Source organism: Meleagris gallopavo, chromosome 6 (assembly GCF_905368555.1).
Source record: "Meleagris gallopavo chromosome 6, MGAL_WU_HG_1.1, whole genome shotgun sequence".
NCBI lineage: Eukaryota > Metazoa > Chordata > Aves > Galliformes > Phasianidae > Meleagris > Meleagris gallopavo.
Window position 1 is genome coordinate 11215106 of NC_139409.1, and position 19880 is coordinate 11234985.

Here is a 19880-nt window from a genome sequence, read left to right on the forward strand (position 1 = left end):
ACTGTGGATTAAAAAAAAATGTGCTGAATTTCATTAATCTAGAGTCTGCATTCTCAGTCACCTGTCAGCTAAAGAAAAATAATATTTTTGCCTTTTAATTCCAGTCTGGCAAACTTGGTCCATTGATTTTAATTCTATGTGCAGAATTATCTTTCAAGATTTAAATATCTTAATTCTAATTTTATGCATATTTTTCTTTTTTCTTTTTTCTTTTTTACTTCTTCAAAAAGGACTAAGTACAATCCTCAGTGTTTGGCCTTATTTTCAATTTTTAGGTCAGGAAAGGTTTGATCAGTTAGTGAAGATTTCATTGTCCATCATTCAAAAGCATATTACCTATCTTATTACAGCTGTTCCACATTTACTGTGTAACTAGCTGATATAAAATTGCGCTCTGGTACCTCAATTGCATGAGAATACTTTTTATTTTAATCTACGTATTTATATCTTTCTGTACTTTTTCAATGTTGACAGAGTTTCTCTGTTTCTGTTGCAAGTCATTGTAAATTATGTGAAAATTAAATTCACACATAGCCAAATGGTATTTAAGGATAGAAAGTCTCCTAACAAAAAGCCTCCGATACAGTTTGCCCTTCAGTATTTCAACAATGAGTGATCTGTTCAGATCGATCAGTTCAGAGTGATCAGTAAAGAGAAATCCACTGCATAACAACTTGATGCATTAGTGAGAGATTGCTAAATTGATTAGTTAATTAATTATTTGTGTGCTCTGACTCCAGATTTTTTTTCTATCCATTGTATTCCATCTTAATAAAGAGCCACATATACATGAAGTGTACGTGAAGTCCCATGTGGTAATTATAAACCAATGCAATTATCTCCTAACCTTCTTCTTGATAAGTTAAGGAATGTTCAGGAAGGGATTGGGAACATTTAATGTGGTGGTGTTGTTGTTTTTTCCAATTTCTTATTTCTGTTTCTGCATGTGTGTATGAGAACTAGATAGAGACTTTTCAACTCAGTAATATATAGATAATTTTGATAATAATTCCCTCCTAACTTTTCTTCATTAATATCATGTCTTTAAAATATGCTACAATTCCAAATCTTTACAGAATGGGAGTAGAGAGAAGAAACAATGTGAATTAAATAAATGTATACAGGAGAGAGAAAAAGGAGGAAGAAGATAATTACACAGAATGACCTACATGGGGAAAAACTCAGCTATAGCAGCAAATAACCAAGTACACAAAACACTATAGGACTTGAATGAGAACGGAAAAAGACATAAAACTCCTTGGAGGAAAGCTTTTTTTTTTTGTATGTGTCTAATGTGTGTGTGTGTATGTGAATGAATGCTATTGCAACACCGTGGTAACATTACTGACATGGTCTATTGTAGTGTTTTATGATAATTCTTATAGATAGATTCTGCAAAAGCAAGATTTTCTCCTCAGAAAGTTGGAACAGAAGACCACCATTGACATACATTGTCTTAAGAGCTGGGATTTAACATTACTTCTAAGAAAAAAAATTGTTGTGTGTCCGTGACTGCAAGTGAACCTAGGCTAAGGCCTAAGATATTTTCTAAAAGTAGAAGTCAATAGCAATGACAGTGTGAATCATTAGTTAGATAAATTCTTAGAAGTCCAGATTTTTTTGTTGTGTCAGAAACTACATATCTGTTCGCTTTTTTTTTAACTTCCTGAATCTCAGACCTGTTGCTATCCTCTTTAACAGATTGATGTTTAAACATTTTTTTACTAAAGAGTCCTTATTAAGGAGGCACACTTATTGAGTCTGTATATATTATTTCCAGAATGTTGTCACCTTAGTGAAATGTTGAAGTCTCAGCTTGAAAATCTCCAGTATATTAGCATACCCAACCTTGGTGATTCTGTGATTCTATGACATTAACATATATAAATGAGTTCTTGGAAAAGAATATGTATGCCAGTGTTCTGCATATGTACATCTTAACTATTAAAATGTAGAACTTGAACTCTGAGAAAGCATGCTTGATTTCTCAAGTTGTCCAGTATGAATTGTAAGGAATAAAATAACGCCATTTTCTAACATCACACTGGAGTTAGAGTTCTTTTCCCAGCTTTCAGATGACATCTATAAGGATGACAACTGTCAAGTTTTTGTTCAAATTAAGGATTTTCATGCTTCTGACACAGTTCTAAACCTGATGTAAGGCTCAATTAATAAGTATTTTGTTTCTTCATCACTGTGTGTTAATCAGGGCTAAATCAGGAAGTTAAGGATATCACGCTTATACAAATAGATCAGATATGAAGAGAGTAGACAGTAGGCTGTGACGGTGTGCTTTCCCTTGCCACTAGCCTCCTCCTTCAGTCTGGCTATTATGTCCAAGGCCTTGCCCAGTTTTGATGACACTGTCCTACTAAATGCTACGACTATGAGCCAATCCTCCACAGCTTCTCTGGACAATTTGTTCCTGTTCCTTAACACCCTCCAAATAAAAAGAAAATCCATTTAACATCCAACCAAAATCTCTATTTTAGTTTAAAGCTACCCAGCACTCTGATCTGCCTCTGCTCCCCTATATTCCATTTTATATGCCATATTTGCAGTTTTGAATAATCTTGCCACATGTGCAGAATGGAAGAAAATGAATAGTGCATGAACTCATTCATTTTTACATGATTAGAGAGTCTTTATATTTTTCTTCTCATTTTTTTCTCCCACATCTTCACACATGTTCACCCTGGAGAGACATACTCCCAGCATAAACTACAAATATTCAATTTTTAACATGTAGTATAAAATTATTTTCTAAAGACAATCAGAAAATTAAAAAAAAAAAAAGATTATTTACCTTGTGATAAGAAGATACTGTCCATTAAGAGGTATTTTTCCACTGTTGTCATACGAATAGGAAAAAATATTATTTTAATAGCACATTATTTAATGACCAATTAAAATAGAATTCTAATCAAATATGAACAATAATAAATGAATTCATCATTTTGCAAAGTTGCTTTATGAAGACTGACAAACTGTTTTAAAATTATAGTAAAAATGAACAGTTTTATCAGAAAATTAATCTGTATTGAAAATCAGCTTTACTTGTTACATGATTGAAGCTCAAAATTCTGGGTGGGGTAGAGAGGGAAACTGTCTTTACAATTATAAGTTCTGGTTTAAAAGCAATGGGAAATATTGCTTTTATCACTTAATCCAGAAGGTGCAAAGGGTAAAACAAATAACACAATACATTAGTATACCATGCCATCCCAACTATTTCTTTTCTTCATGATAGGGAATAATCTGCTTCTAGAAATGTAGAATGCCATGCAATTTATGCTTTATCATCTGAGCTAAAGTTAAAGCAATAATTAGTGTCAATTCTGTTTTTTTTTTTGTTTGTTTGTTTATTTTACAGTTTTCCTCATTTGCAAAAGAAAAGGTGAATGCACTGAACAGCCATTATGTAACAACTACATCTCAAGTCAGATGAAAGCATAAAAAGCAGTCGAACTATTATTCAGTCTTTTATTTATTACAAAATTTATCTGTTAGTACATGATTTTCAGTGACATGTCTATGTTCAACTAATTTTTTTTTTTACTCTTCTTTGTAACTGATCTCAGTAGTGTACTGGTTAGGTTCTCACTGATATGAGACTTTCCCTGCTCCTAATACACTGCTGGATGCTAAGTTATATCAAGATTTATCTGTGCAAATGAAAATGCAGACTGCCTTAGCATATTTCCTACCACTGCAAAGGTAAAATGTTGCATGATTTAGATGATTGAGATTGCACTGAGATAAATACAATGTAAAAAGTTAATTAAAATATTGACTTTCCTAAAATAATATTCTAATTTCCAGGTTAGCACCAACATAAAGAGAATGTAGAGAAAATACTTGAAAATTGACATTTTTGCCATTGTTTTCATCTTTATGAAAAAAAAGTAGGCATTTAGCATTGAAAATAGAACGACAGAAATTTTTATGATTAAATGTTTTTTACTAAAACACTACTTGACAGAAATGGAAACCATTCGCAAGGGCAGGTCAGATGTAGCAAGTTTTCCAAGCTCATAAAGCATTTTAGCATTTCTTTATTCTAAATATAGTTACAAATTTTCTTTATTCAAAACAGAGTTGCTATGCAACTGAACTTCTATTTTAAAAATTAAAATAAAAATTGTTTGACTGCTCACAACATTATTTTGGCTTTGACTGCATGTCCATTAACTCTTCCAGGGCTAATTTTTCACCACAATGTAACACAAGATTGAATAAAATGGTTCTAATTACCCTTTCCTTTGGAAGCTCTTTACTTAGATACACTGTATTCCAAACAAAGGAAATGATAATCTTTCAGCTAGTAAAATAATTTCTTCTCTATTCATAATAGATAAGATTTCAGAAGTTTATAACTCAACATGATGTATCTCAAGGAGACAAACATCTCGTAATCAGTATTTTAGGGAAATCAGGTTTCCTTTATTTGTCTGAAGCTGAAGGAAGTCACAACTTAAGAATCATCCCAGAGGATTTTACCCCCTTGCTTCTCAGAATTGATGGAGCTGAAATCCCAGCTGGTATTTAAGAGATGTGCAGGAGTTGCAGTAAGAGACGCTGTACAGCAATGGGACTTGGTATGTCAGATTAATGGTTGCACTTGATGATTCTGAAGTTCTTTTTCAACTTAAATTGTGCTAGGATTCCATGATCCTATAGACCCTTGGTTGCTGGCACACACACTGCATCTGAAGTGGAGAGGAAATATCATCATTCTTCACATAAGTAGAAATTCGTAGTATAAGCATTATGCATAAAAATAAATTTCTTTTGCTTTAAGTACTTTTCCTGGAATCAAATACATCCAAATGGTAAACAGAATTTTATCCCAAATTATGAATGTTCTTATTTTATTTAAAATGATTACTTGCTACCCTTAAATGACTATACAAAGTCTTATCCATTAATGAGAACTCAATTATCCTCATCCATAACTTCTGAATTGACTAAGCATAGCAGACCTCTGAAATATGTTAATTTAAAAATAAAAGATAAAATGTAATGACCCATGAAAACACTTCAAGGAAGTAGGAATAACAATGAAAGGCATAAAATAATTGTATGACTTGAGTGAGAATAGAAGGGAAGGAACTTCTGAAGATTGTCTAGTTCAACACCTGACACGAGCATGGATGTCTTAGGTTAGATTAGGTTGCCCAAAGTCCAGTCCAACCTAACCTTGAATTCTTGCAGGGATAGGGCATCTGCAGCTATATTTTCAGTTTCTTAGCACTCTCACTGTAAAAAATATTCTCCTTATATCAAATATAAGTATATCCTCTTTCATGTTTAGAACCATTACTTCTTGTCCTATCACACTGCACTATGGAAAAAAAGTTTTTTAAAAAAAGCTGTTCTCAATCTATTTACCCCCGATCCCCCTTATCTGTACAAGTTCTTGGGGTTGACCATGAAACAGCAGCAATAAAGAGTTAAATTTGAGGATTCAGCCCTTAGTTTCATACAATCAGTATGATCTCAACAGTCAGGTCTTCTCAAATATCATATAGACAGCTTGAACTCAAGCCATCTGAACATTTTCAGAACTGAATTAGTTTATAAGGGAAAAGAGTTTTTCTTCTGATTTTGGCCTCTTCTGGTTGTATGTCATAAAATCTTCCAATAAGCAGTATTTTGTCATGCATATTCTATGTACTTTCATTACTTTGGTGTCTTGAAACAATGTTTTCCCTGGGACTCTTCAGATCTAACAAGTATGCAAAAGGACATGCTGTATGACAATGGCAGAGCTGAACCCAGTGTGGAGAGCAACTAACATTTGAAATGATAGCAGTTGAGATGTAATAAAGTACTAGCACAAGACACACAGAAACAGAGGATGATTATGCAAGCCTTGTTACTTTTTGAAGCAAGTTCAAAAATAAAAGAGCTGCAATAAAGAAAAAATGCCTTCAGCACAATAGCTAAAGATGTGAGAACAAATGCAATTCAGACCTCCGGTGTATAAAAGATGAACTTGCCCACAGTTCAGAGAAGAGGAACAACATGTGATCCTTGAAATTTATAGAGAAATAAATTGTTCTCGATATTCCTGATTCTTCTGTTAAGCTTTCTTGAAATTTACAATCTACGGGAATGTAACAGAGTCAAAGATTCCGGATGGGAAGACAGACAATCATTTAGAGCTTATTTCCAGAAAGGAAGAATTTCAAGAAGAAATGTGATCATTCTGAGGAGGCATAAAGAATAAACCTGAATAAACTTGAAAGAATACAAATGAAATTCATATTAGTCTCAGCAACAAATCAAAAAAATTGTTTCTTAACACTAGTCAGAGTAAAGGGAGCTTCAGAGTTAAAAAAGCTAAAAAACCTTATTGGCTAAATAGGGTTTTTTATATATATTTTGCAGAGAACACATGCAAGTCAGAAAATTACAACTAGAAAGAAAAGAAGCCAACTATAAACATAATTGCAGTTTTCTACAGTAGACAAAGATGCCATTGCTTGTAAAATATGTTGTAATTAATCCTTTCAGCCTCCCTTACCCAGATGATACAATATAACTATAGGTTGTCTATCATCTAGTCACTTCCACAGGTGAGCAATTATTACAATAATTAATACCTAGAAAAATCACTAGGACAACTCTGCAGTGTTATAAATAAGGAAAAGTTGATATTTTTTGTGTGAATTTTGCACTGTCACTAAAAACCCATACTTTTATAACTTCTTTTCTATATCAAAATTATTGGCGAAGTTTCATATCCTGATGAAAGGAGCACTATTTATTCCAACCTTGGAAAAAAATAATAATAATAAAAAATTAAGTTTGTGTAATAACAGAAAGATCATTTTAGGCTTGCTGAAATAGAAAATGTAATACTTTACACAAAATTCCAATCGTCATTTTAACCTGGAGCAACAAAAGCTATGGGAGAAAATACATACATTTAATCTCTGAGGAGTTAGAATGAAATATTTGTCAGTGCATTTGTTTATGAATGTTGCTTACTGCTGTAATTTATACAGAAGAGTAAATGATTTTATCTTCTACATTTTATTTCCTGCTAAGTCATTCAATTATAGGGGGAATTTTGCAACTTCTGTTTTGATCTTGTCACAGATTTTGTATTCTATAAGAAAACACAGCAGCTAACAAAGCAATTATTCTTGTTTAAAGATCAAATGTTATTGTTTCAATTGATAATGAACAATTCTTTGAGATACCTAGCCTTTCCTCTTCCTTCTCAGTTGTAGCTTGGGTTTGCTTTCAACCTCACCAAACACATTCACACTTCTCTAACTTAGAGGCTTTCCTTTCCTAAAAGCAAATCATACAAGTACTTTAGTACATTAGTTTCTTTTTTTTCAATCCTGAGTCAATATTTGACTTCCAAGCATAAGGTGGGAAGCTAGGACCATATTAACCTTTCCTCCTTTCCTTAGGTTCAGGCCATGGATCTTGTGAGAAACAGCAGATATTGAACAGCATCACTCCAAGTACTAATTCCTGGGGGGCATCACTCATCACTGATCTCCATTTGGACACTGAGCCATTGATCAACACTCTCTGGATATGATCTCACAAACAGTTCTTCATCCATCAAACAGTCCACCCCTCAAATCCATACCTTTCCAGTTTGGAGGGAGGAATATTGTGGGGGGCCATGTCAAAGGCCTTACTGAAGTCCAGGAAGTCTAGCAGCTCTTATCTTGTCCATTGACGCAGTTAAGGCATCACAGAAGGCTACTAGGTTGGTTAGACAGGACTTGCCCAAGGTGAATCTATGCTGGTTGTCTGATATCACCTCCCTGTCTTCCATATGCCTTCGTGTAGTTTCTGGGAGGACCTGTTTCATTATCTTCCCCAGCAGAGAGGTGAGGCTGATGGGCAGGTGGTCCCTTGAATCAATTATCCTAGCTGGGACACCTATGTAACAGTTCAGTGGTAGGCAAAGTGCAGATGGTCCACAAATGAGGTTCTACTAAATATGTATAATGCACAGATGACACAAAGTCAGTATATACCAACTGAATCCTTGTGCTTTATCACAAGTAGGGTACAACTACCATGTGCATTGTATGACTTATACAACATTTTACTGTTAAGAATTTAGTTGGCAGCATTTATCATGTTCTTCGTGAAACATACTAATATGCTTCTGTATTTATGAAAATCACTATTGTATAAATTTTCAAGCACTAAGAAGTTACACAATCTCTGCCTATTCATATACAGTATGCTTTCTTTCCCCACGCAAAGTTGTTCACAACTGTACCTCTTACCTGAACCCTCAGGTGATGATATAAAAGAACATGCACCAGCAGATACACATTCAACTACATAACATGAGATCTTGCTTAAAATTAATATAATATATCACATATGAGACACAAAAAACGTGCCTGTGAAAGTTGCATGGACTGTTCTCTGTCCTGCCCTACATAGTCAAGCTGTGCTTTGCATAGCTCTCCAATGAAGACAAGTCCTTCTTAAGGGTGGAAGAATAAAGCAGTTTTCTGCCCATTTAAATTGTCATTGTTCAGATTTAATTGAGCACCAAGAAAGTTTTCTAACTCCACTATTTTTGTTTCTGTTTCAGGAGGTGAGGTTTTTTTGCAGGGTAGGACATCTTGGAAACAAAATCCTGTCCTCGCTTTTTCTTAAGGTGCAGTTCACCACGGAGTGTTCACTGCAACACAGACGAGAAAAAAAATAAGAACTTACCTGACAAGCTGGTGTTTGCAGCAAAGTTTATTTCTAAGCTAAATCATACCAAGCATATCTTTAAACAGCAGAACTGTGCTTGAAAGCAGACTTGTACATTTCTGCCTTACCAATAGGACATATTTATATAGCAGTATATTATAATGAGCACCAACACTTCATGCTTATTCTTCTTATCAAATGTAGCTCTGCTGAAGTAGTTATTTTGCACTATAGTTGAATTCCTTTCTCTCTGAGTTTTAATCATATGACAAATTAGATTAAATTTGCATTTACACAGCAAATTTTATGATGTAAGTTTTCTAATACACTTCAGCTTGATGCTGCGGTGAATTGCATTATCCCTAATGGGTCATCAGTTCTGAGATTTAGTATTTGATCTTGTTTTATTATCTTCTCTAGCTATATTCCATACTTAATTTTTTCCTGAAATGAACATTATTGATTTACTCATTAAATACTGTCTGCTTGGTGTGAATTTTTCATCCAAGCAGTATGATGAATCCTTTTTAAAATAATGATTATATGCTGCACAATACTTGAAATACTAGCTTCCTGAGAAGGTTTTTAATGGATTGCAACTAAGTACATTGTATACAAAGAAACTTTGTACCTTTTCAGCAAAATGACAACCATTGATTGTATCTCCTCAAAAATGGGCCAATCAATAAATTATTATATTTCTTAAAATTAAGCTCATTTGAAGGTGAAGGATTATTTTCCTGGTTTTGTTTGGAGATGGTGTTTTATTTCTGTACTACCTCAGTTTAAAAGGCAACCAAGTATCAAAGAATAGGGGTTGAATATATTTTCAATGAAGATTATGTCATACATAATCCCCAGGGAAGTGGTCATGGCATTGAGCTTGTTCAAGAAGTGTCTGGACGAAGTTTTCAAACAGGTGGTCTGATTGTTGGGTGGTTCTGAGTGGAGCCAGGTGTTGCATTCAATGATCCTGTGGGTATCTTACAACTCAGGATATTCTGATTCTATAATTCAAATTATTCTATCAGATTTAAATGAAATGGGACTCTAGCAGTCCAACTTAATGCCACAATATTTTGTAATTATATGAATTATCAAACCCAGTGACTGGATCTGAAATGAGAAACTGCTCTGCCACTAATAACCTTTGTGATATTTTTCCTAAATGCATTGTGCAAAGAAGTTGGCTCAAAAATTGTTTATTCGGCTACAAAAAGGCACATATTTTTGTCAGTGCTGATCAAAATTGAGGAAAATATTACATCTAAGCTTACATGTAAAAACAATTCTATAAACAACAGAAATACTTCATACTGGGTTGCTTGACTCAGGTCAATATATTTGAATTTGTTGAGCTGCACAAAAATATTTTCAGAGCATTTAAACCTTAAACATATATTATTTTTATGCACAGCCATTCATCTAAGGAATGGTAGCTTGGATACTTTTATTTCCCCATTCTATTATGTTGTTTTTGTCCACAAGAAGATTTAACATTTGACTTTGTAAACAACTTTGTGGAAATGATGCTGCACAGAAGGGAAAACCAAACGAACAATATTTTCATATCAAAATGGTTAGGCTGCAGAGCAGATTGCCCAGAGAGACTATGAAGTCTCCATTTCTGAAGGATTCCAAGACTGGATGAAACCCTGAGCTACCTGCACTGAGTAGTGGATTGAACTGAAGACCACCTGTTATCCCTTCCAGTCTGAATACTGTGATGTGATGATTTCATAAAATTAACATAAATAGCTAAAAAAGGGGTATGTGAGACAGCAGGCAGTGCTTTCATGTAAATGTGATAAAAAGTGTTTTAAATGTCTTTGGAAAATCCTAATTGCCCAACAACAAAGGCACAAGCTAGGAGAATGCAGACCTGGGTTCAGTTATCTTGCCACAGTGCTATGAAAGTGTATGTGATTCTCTTTTGGATACTGCTGTCATGAAGTAAATAAAGGAAGCAAAATCAGTAGTTACTGCTTGCAATCTAATCCCGCAATATTAATTGCCAAATATATGTGCATGACATGCTATTCATTTGTTTCTCAATGAGAGTTATCTTATCAGCTGCTACCAAATAGCTGATTACTGCAGACAGCCTCCAGACATTCTTCGATCTTGCATTGTTAGTGTCATTAATGGTAAACAGAAGAGACACTCTTCCCTTACATGGGCTGCATTTTAAAACACACTTATACATTTTTATCATCATTTCCTTCATGTCAATTTGTGGACCAGAGAACCCAGTTGAACAGATGCTTGCTTAACAAAGCAGAAACCAAGCTGCATAAAGAATTTGAGCTAAAAATCGGGAGTGTGACTTTTAGAATTGTCATATTTTAAAAGTATTAGCTAGAGTACACACATGTGCCAACATATCTTTGGTTTAAAGAACACGGTAACATACTTCTTTTCCTTTTTTTCTTTTTTCTTTTTTCTTTTTTCTTTTTCTCTTTTTTCTTCCTTTTCTATTTTTTTTTCATTTATTCTTTCTTCTTTGTTCTTTTTATTCCTGAGTAATAAGAATCAGAATTAAACTTTCTCTAAAATTCACCTCACCAAAAGCACCAAGAAAAAAGAATACAGTTTAATATTTTGAAACTTACAAAAAAAATGAACACGTTCAAGCTATAAACACAGTGCTGCATTTCAATATTTTATGTGTTCATGTAGTCTTATTACCACCCTCATTTCCTTTTTTTCTCAAAATGACAGAGCAAGAAAGCTGGAGGGTACTGAATGGTGAAAAACTCATGGAAAATCCTTTGCTGACATACTGTGCTGAGTACAGTCAACTAAACAGTGGAGGGGCTCTCCACTGTTTAGACAGTGTTAGACACCAAGAGAGACCCAAGGGAACTGCTGATGTAGATGCCACGTCACTCTCCATCATATTTGACAAGTCATGTCTGCCTATTGAAAAAGGGAAATATCACTTCCATTTTTATGAAGGTTAGAAAGGAGTCTCACCTCCATGCTTGGAAAAATCCTGGTAGAAGAACTCATTGAGAGCAGTCCTGCAGAGGATTTGGGAACTCCGGTGGACAAAAAGCTGGACGTGAGCCAGCCCCGAAGACCTGGGCTGCATCAGAAGATGGGGGGCCACTAAGTCAGGAAGGTGATTGCTCCTATCCGCTCTGCCCTCATGAGGCCGCACCAGGAGTGCAGCGTTCAGGTCGGTTCCTCCGGTACAAGAAAGAGCAGTTCCAGAGGAGGACCACAAGGAGAGGGATGGAGCACCTCTCCTGCAAAGAATCACTGCAGCAGCTGGGATTTCTCAGCATGGAGAAAAGAAGGCTCTGGGGAGACCTCATTTCAGCATTTAAAGAGAGCTTATGTACAATTTGGAGACTGACTCTTTACACACTTTAATAGTGACAGGAGAAGGGGAAATGCTTTTAAATAAAAATAAAAATAAAATATAGAGAGATTTAAGTTTGGTGTTAGGAAGAAACTTTTTATTGAGAAAGTGGTGAGGCACTGAAACAGGCTGCCTAGGGAATCTGTGGATACTTCGTCCTTGGAAGTGCTCAAGGCCAGTTTGGATGAGGACCTGAGCAACGTGATCTGGTGGGTAGTATACCCTGTTCATAGCAGGGGAATTGAAACTAGATGATCTTTAAGATCCCTTCTAACCCATGCCATTCTATGATTCTATGATTCTACTATTCAGTAATTCAATTCAAGGTTTCCATTTATTATGCATCATGATTGCACAAACAGCTGCAGTGGACTACAGGATAAGAACAGGATTTGTCCCAAAACTTCAGAAAAAAAAATACTGAACTATCAATGAGATGATAAAGGTCTCTGTTTTTCTTAATCTCTATGTGGTTTCAGTGGTCTTAAATATTTTTATTAACGTGTTTATACAGCATCCATTCACCCTAAAAAATTATCGTGAAAATTAGCTAGTTCTTCCTAGCAGGAAACGAGCTTGTTTTCCCTGGCAAACAGTTTGGCACATACTTAATCAACATATCCAGGTTGACTTGCAGAATCATACTGTATAAAAATGTAAAAGAAATTAACAGCAGAAGCAGAATTTCTCTGATAAAAAGCACATGGTTAAGCTTCAGTACAGAGTTCATAAAAATAATTATTTGAAATTTTGTAGATTTATGAGACAGATCTTCAGCTAGTTATCACTGTTTCAGCACCACTGAAGCCTACAGAATTGTGTCTACATCTACTGACGTTTTACTCCACACAACTAATTGTCTCAACTAGAAGTATGCTGTCAATTTAACATTTTTAAATAGCAATTACAGGTAATGCTTCTGAGATTTTATTTCTTCTAGAAGGGAATGCTGGAAAAATAACAAATGAAATTAATTTGTGATAAGCTACATAGTGCAATTCATAATGCTGCAATTTAGAAAATATATGTTATTGTGCAACACTGTGCTAACATGGTGTACCCAACATACCATATAATTGGTATTTCATACTTGGTGATAGCTCTTACCATGTGCTTTAAAGAAGACAGGGAAATAGACAAAATTATACTGCAAAGATAAAAAAAAAAAGTGGACTCTCTGTTCTTTATTTTCTCCTTTTCTGCCCTGAAGTATATGGATGCATAGTCTTTAAGAAATTCATTTCTAATGTATTGACCTAAATGTAACAAATGGGAGAGATACAACAGAGCTTAACAAGAGTTGATGCTACCTGAGAAAAAAAAAAAACAGAACTCAACAGCTCCATTGGATGACCACTAGCAAGCTAGAACTGCCTTTCCTTTTCATAATGACATGCAAAAATGATTACAGAACAAAATGCTCACCCTCCCCTAGAAAGTCCTCTAAGCAATACTCACACGGGATGTTTGAGACCAACCTGCAGAAATGTAGTTCCATTCAAATGGAACCACAGTTGCTATTTTTTTGTATGCAATATTTGGATGGGGATGTGTTTGAGTGCATAGCTGGATAGTAGTTATTATATATCTGTATCAGCTGCAGCAAATTCTCTTTAAAAATAATCTCAAGAAAGTGTTTGCATCTGCTTTCAACTTCTTGTCCCTCAGAAAGTTTGATTCCAGTAGGTGCACCTTCTGAACCTTCTTCCTTCCATTTTCATTCATATGTTTATGAATTTGCACAGTGCTCAGTCTGTGTGGAAGGAATCATCTTGGAACATGTCCAAAATCATTTTTTTTTATATTAGTTCTAGAAGTTTCCTCCTCACTCTCATTTTAATTGTCTTAGATTCTACCTTTCCTAAAGAAAAAACACACATTATAACAGTTCCCTATTCTGGCTCATCGCGTGGTTTCATAAATCTTTGCTTCAGGATTTCAGTGAAGCTGAGTCAAAGGAGAGAGTAGAAGGGAATGGTGCAAATTAGTTTTGTCACCAAAAGCAAAAACATGCCTTAGAGAGGCACATTTTGATTGGTCATCATTTGTTAAAGGCCTCATAAAAAAGATGCTAAAACAAATCCCAAAGTAATACTCTAGCAAATATATGAGCTAGCAAGTCTGCCACAGTTTTGTCAAATTGGTAGTCAGTGCACTTGCACAGGGTGCTAATAAAAAGGATGGTTTCTCTAACTCATGAAAACAGTACATACAGGTTTTCTTGGGATATGAATACTTGTTTCATTAAAGTCAAAAGAATAAAACATCACTGATTTCAATGAAGCTAGATTCACCCTTCAGAGTAAGAGATAATTCATGCTATTTGCCCAGTTCTTACTACATTAAAGTATATACATGTAAATATAAACATATGTGCTTGTGTGTTGTGAGTCTTTTGTATGTATCACAAAAAAATAATAAATAAATTGATATCATTAAAACAAACAAACAAACAAAACTCAAGCACTGCTATCCTACAAGCAATGCAAAGACTTCTTGAATAATGGATTTCAGAGTATGAGTTTGCTCAAAATACGTAGGAGATAGTCAGCTCTAAAACATCCATTCAACGAATGATTTTTTCTAAAAACACATTTTCCAATATTCTGAAAATTTTCTTCTTGAAAATCTCTCAAAGCAATCAATATCATTTTTCTCTTTTTTTTTTGAATTGTTTATATTGCACTATTATTATATATAAGATATATTATATCTTAACATTGTTTTTGATGTAGTATTTTCCAATTAAATTCTTTGAAGAGCATATTAATTCTTGTAGCTACAATGTTGAATTGAGACCTCACATCTGTATAATCAAAGGAATGCAAAGCTGAAAGCAACCTCAGAGTTGAAAGCAACTGTCTCAAGTCCCCTGAAATTATGATAACAAATGACTTTTCAAGTCCTTTCAAAGGTACTATCCCCAAGATAAAATCTCCCTGTACCATAGGCACCTTTATAAGTTTTGTTCTTAATTACTTATACTCTGTTACAAATTTGTTATAACTGTTTATGGAAATTATATTCATGTTTCCTCACAAAATGTTGATAATGTTTGAATAACGTGAGAAATAAAACTCTGAAAACACATTGCATATTAACCACTCCTCATTTGAATTTATATTATTATAACTACCTTAGAAATAATCTGTTAGCAAATTTTTAACCTAATGATTGTGCAACATGGAGTATTTATCATCTTGCTTTCCTTCTTGTGAAGCAAAATGTCATATTCAGAATAAAAGTAAGCAACAATATAGAATTGATTCAAATATTACTGCTTCTAATTTAATAATAAACTATGATACTATCTCATATGTTATCAGCATCCTTTTTGTGTGTGTGTTAGAAGTGAGAGATTTGCTTATCACTTCAGCTAGCCTGTGACAGCCAGAAAATCCTAAGCTGACAAAGGGCAAATAGGTGTTCAGATTTGGAAAAATCATTCTAAATGTCAAATTTGAAACCTGCTTTTCCATATACTGCCCCTATTTTCTACAGAGAGAAAGATGGTAGTTAGAAATCTTTTAGAAATATTGTAAATTAGCACTTACTATAACTGTAACACAAAATATACCATGAAAAAAAAGCTGGTGATACATATTACTATGTCTTGGAAGAGTGAGAGCCTGTATTACACTTCCCTTTGGTTTAGAGACAGAAAGGAAAACTTATGAGGAGGAATTAACATATCAAAGATTTTTTACTTATGTAAAAAGCCATACATGATCCCCCAAAATTCTTTCATCTGTAATCTCACAATTGTACAAGTATAATCAAAACCACAGTAATGTATGCCTCTGCAAATAAAAAATATGTAGGAGTAAGGTGCTAAAGTGGAAGGAGTGATGCAGGACTCTCTGACTACCAGACTACTCTGGTAGTCCCAGCAGTGAGAGAAAGATTGATTCATATACATCTCATCGTCACGAGTAGAACAGCTGTTGAATTAGTTCCATGGTTTCTAGGACTGCAAGGCACCCCACATTAATGAATGTGGAGCAAGGTCTCTCTGTATGGATGAAGGTTTAAACTTTGTATCTAGACATGAAAAAAAGCTTCCACTCTTTTCTATGCTAGGATAAGATTATCCTTGCTTCCCGAGTCAAACACATCTGGATAGGTGAGAAACACTTCCTTTTTCACAGGTGAAAGTCCAAGGAGAGTGGGACAGTGGCAGCTTCCTGGTTTCTAGAAACTGGAAACCAGAACAAGAGTCTCTGAGGCTGAGTAAGGCTATGCAGTCTGTCTGACTCCACTAATAGTGCCAGCAGTGCCAAATACTGGGATCCACAGAGAATTCAAACCCTATGAACTTGATCTGTGTAGTCCAGAACCCCTTTTGGAAAGGGATTATCACTGGAAGATACAGGCTTTGGGAATACACATGGCTTCAGGAAACATGTATTTTCACAGATCCTGTGGTCTTGGATAAAATTTCTGCTTGAACACAGTAATAATATTCACTCTAAATTTAGACAGTGAATACAGAACATATCCCACTGTACAAAAAGGACTCCTGAAACAATCATGTTATCTTCTATGATAGAATTAAATGCTCAGTTTTTAGAAGTAATTTGCTGAAAAATATTACATTACTGATGTAGGTATTAGCATACTCTTTGTTTTCCACAAGCATCTATGTGTGTTCCATGTCTGTACCACACTATTTGCATGTTCATTTACACTTAGGCTTCCATTATGTTTGGCCTTGTCAGGAATATGATGTGCATGGAGGAATTAACTGAAATAATTCTGATAAAGAATCTAGTCTCTCTGGCAACTCACAAGCTTTAGTTCCGTTATCTAAATCTTTTTTCTTCCTTTCTTTCACTGTAGGATAGTGGGGTTTTTTTGTCTCTGTATTTCTCAGTGAATGAAGTGCAGATGAAATCCTTTTCATGACAGAACTATTCTACCTTTCCCAGGAAATTTCCCTAGGGGTCTCATCAAAGACAACACTTTCTGAATTATTAGGTGCATATTTTAAAAATAGTCATCTTTGTGTCATTAAAATAACCCAGGCTCACTGTTAAGACTTCCCTCCTGCCCTCTTAAATTTCGCAGGATTTCAAGGTGTGCTGAAAACAGCTTTTTTAATAAATCTTAATAACTTTTTAATAACTACTCTCCTTTGTTGTTTTTTTTTTTTTTTTAAGACATAAAAATAACATTTCCTCTTCCTATTTCTTTGATATTTCCCCTGTATGCATAGATAAATACAGTGCTATTCTGTAAATTCTCTTAGGATGAATAAAAATCTTAGGAAAACTTTCTAAAACATAAATATCTGCAATTATATTGTGTATTTTATTAGACATTTACCCCTCCCCCCATAATTTTTAAATAACAGAAACCTTGATTCCCCATTCTTGACCATTCTGTCACATTTGTTGATTTGATTTAAGGTGGATCAAAAGTACAAAATGGCTACCCATACATTTTGCTAACACAAGGATCTAAGTCCACTTGTGAAACAATTTTGCATGTCACCACAGAAGCATTTGCAGAGTTTGGGTCTTGTATGTGCTGCTTTCTGAATTACACTCCTTACATAAGCTGTTAGGACTTTTCTCCAGCTCCTTCTCACCCTCTTTTGATTCTGCAGCTCCAGTATTACAGCCCAAGATATCCCTAGAATATCAATGTCTTCTTCCATGTTCAGGTTCATGTCAGTGCACTTTGTTTTATTTTCCAAAAGCTAAGCAAATTGTCCTGCTGCAGGAAATAAAGCCTTTGTTGCAAGGCCTTTCATGTTGTAATTTTCTGTCTTTTGTAATTTCTCTTGTCATCTTCTAATTTTCTGGGCATAATGATATGTCTTAGATGCCAGATCTATCCAATCAAAAAACCTGGCTTCATGACGCACACTTTGTGCCATGCTGAGTTGTTTTTTTCTTTTCTGTGTTACACAGTGCTGCCTAACAAGCTGCTGAGTTCCTGCAGAGCCAATAAGCCTTTGTGTCTCTTCTTCTCTCCTTTCCAGGCTTACCATAGCTGAATAATACAGAGCATGCACGGACAATATAACAAACAGCATTTCACAGAGAAAACTGTAGCAAGACATGGAATACATTCCCCTGCCTAGAAATGGTATTTTCTGTTCATCACAGAGTTATACTCACAGCGTGTAAGTTTTGTAACCAGAGAGCAAAACTACATATCCCTAACTTCCAACCAGAATGACCTTTTCCACTGAATTAGAGCACATCACTGACCTTGCCCACAGACATGATGTGCAGTGACTGCATTCCCTTGGGCTTGGTCACCCATGACATTTTTGCTGGTCTGGAATTGCCAGATCAGGATAATAACACTGTGAGCAAGAGATGCCTCCAAGTAATCAGGTTACTCACAAAGAAGACACTCACACAAATAGAACACTTGTGATAGTCTACTCTCTAAATTTGTTACAGATTCATGATATGAATCTGCCAGAAATGAACTTCCAATTTGGTGAATAGGACTGATTTACACACTTACTCACAGCACAGTATGAACTATAATGGCACAATTTGCCTTTTTGGACAATGAATAGAGAATTTGAAGAAATCTGTGGGCAGAATTTGTTATTTCTTCTTTCCTAATTCCACCTCTCATTACCATTCATGTCCCCAAGGCCTAGGATTAGTTTTAAGAGTTATTTTTACCAATATAGATGATCAGGGTGACTGTTAATCCTTCCTGTTCCCCATTCCCTAAAATTCTCTTCCCTTTCCTGCATAAGAAGGACGAGAAGAACTAAAAAACTCTGATTTTTTGTTTGTTTGTTTTTAACAAAATGAATCCTAAAGGTAAATCCAGATAACCAAGGGCACAGCTCCACTTAGAGCTGTAGAGGTTGCTATGTGTGGAGAACCTGTCTGGATGTAGTCCTGGCCAATCCATAGTAGCTGACCCCACTTGATATGAGGGGTGGGATAGCTGATCTCAAGAAATCTCTTCCAACTACAGCTGTTCCATGATTATGTGAAAAACCTTGAGATACAGGAAGAGAAATTGGAAAAAGGCATACCAAGAAAACATGCTCACTTTTACGCTAGGTCAAGGAAGGTGTGGCATAAGTGAGCTGTTTTCTGGCATCATGAGGTATCTCAGTGAAAATACTGCCCATTGCTTTCATAGTAGGAGTGAAAAAATTTAGCAGAGATAATCTCAAAGTGCAGTGGCACAATCAGCATCATCCAAACCAGAAGCAGGATGTAACAGTCTGTTCTGATAATAGAACTCGCTTATTTCATAAATTGTATGGTATCTTCCATCTTTTTATCTGAGTCCAAAGTTTTTTCATAATAATTATTCTAACATCGTTCCCAGGTAAAGACAAAATATTCAACGTTTGCAGGGAGAGGTTGATATTTTGCAATTTTTCTGCCCTAGGAGATTTATTAAGTAACAATCCAATAGTCTGCCACTTTTCTAAATAAGATCATTTATTTAGGATGAAAGAAGTTAGTGATGGTTGGAAGGAAATCTTTTCCACTGACTTTCTTCTCAAGTCCCAATGCAAGACTGGATTTCAGGAACAAGCCAGGATGAGAGAACAATTTATGAGTCTTGCAAAACTTTGTGATTCTAAATCCTAATCAAAAGACTTGAGTTTATAAATGTTTTTACAGAGATGTTACACAGCTAGTTTGTTTATTTATGAGGTGCAGTAATACCTTCACCATCAGTACTGTGCTTTCTTCTGCAGGTTCTAACTTCAAGTTTCCAAAGTGACTTGAGCAAAAATCTGTTTATATTCTTGCTGTATTCTTCTAAGTTTTATATAACTATTCCTTACTTGTATGGCAGGACACTTTCTTCATTATGCTTT

At 34.9% G+C, this 19880-nt stretch overlaps 1 long non-coding RNA gene across 5 annotated transcripts in view; it reads left to right on the top strand.

The window, feature by feature from the left end:
- Positions 1–13393, top strand: part of LOC146544075 (uncharacterized) — a 78715-nt gene extending 65322 nt beyond the window's left edge. For 3 of the 5 annotated variants that reach the window (XR_014884155.1, XR_014884153.1, XR_014884156.1), the window contains one exon: positions 1077–13393. This is a non-coding gene — a long non-coding RNA (uncharacterized LOC146544075). The remainder of the gene's footprint in view (positions 1–1076) is intronic. The other 2 variants (XR_014884154.1, XR_014884157.1) reach the window with 2 other exon arrangements.
- The last annotated feature ends 6487 nt before the right edge of the window (positions 13394–19880 follow it).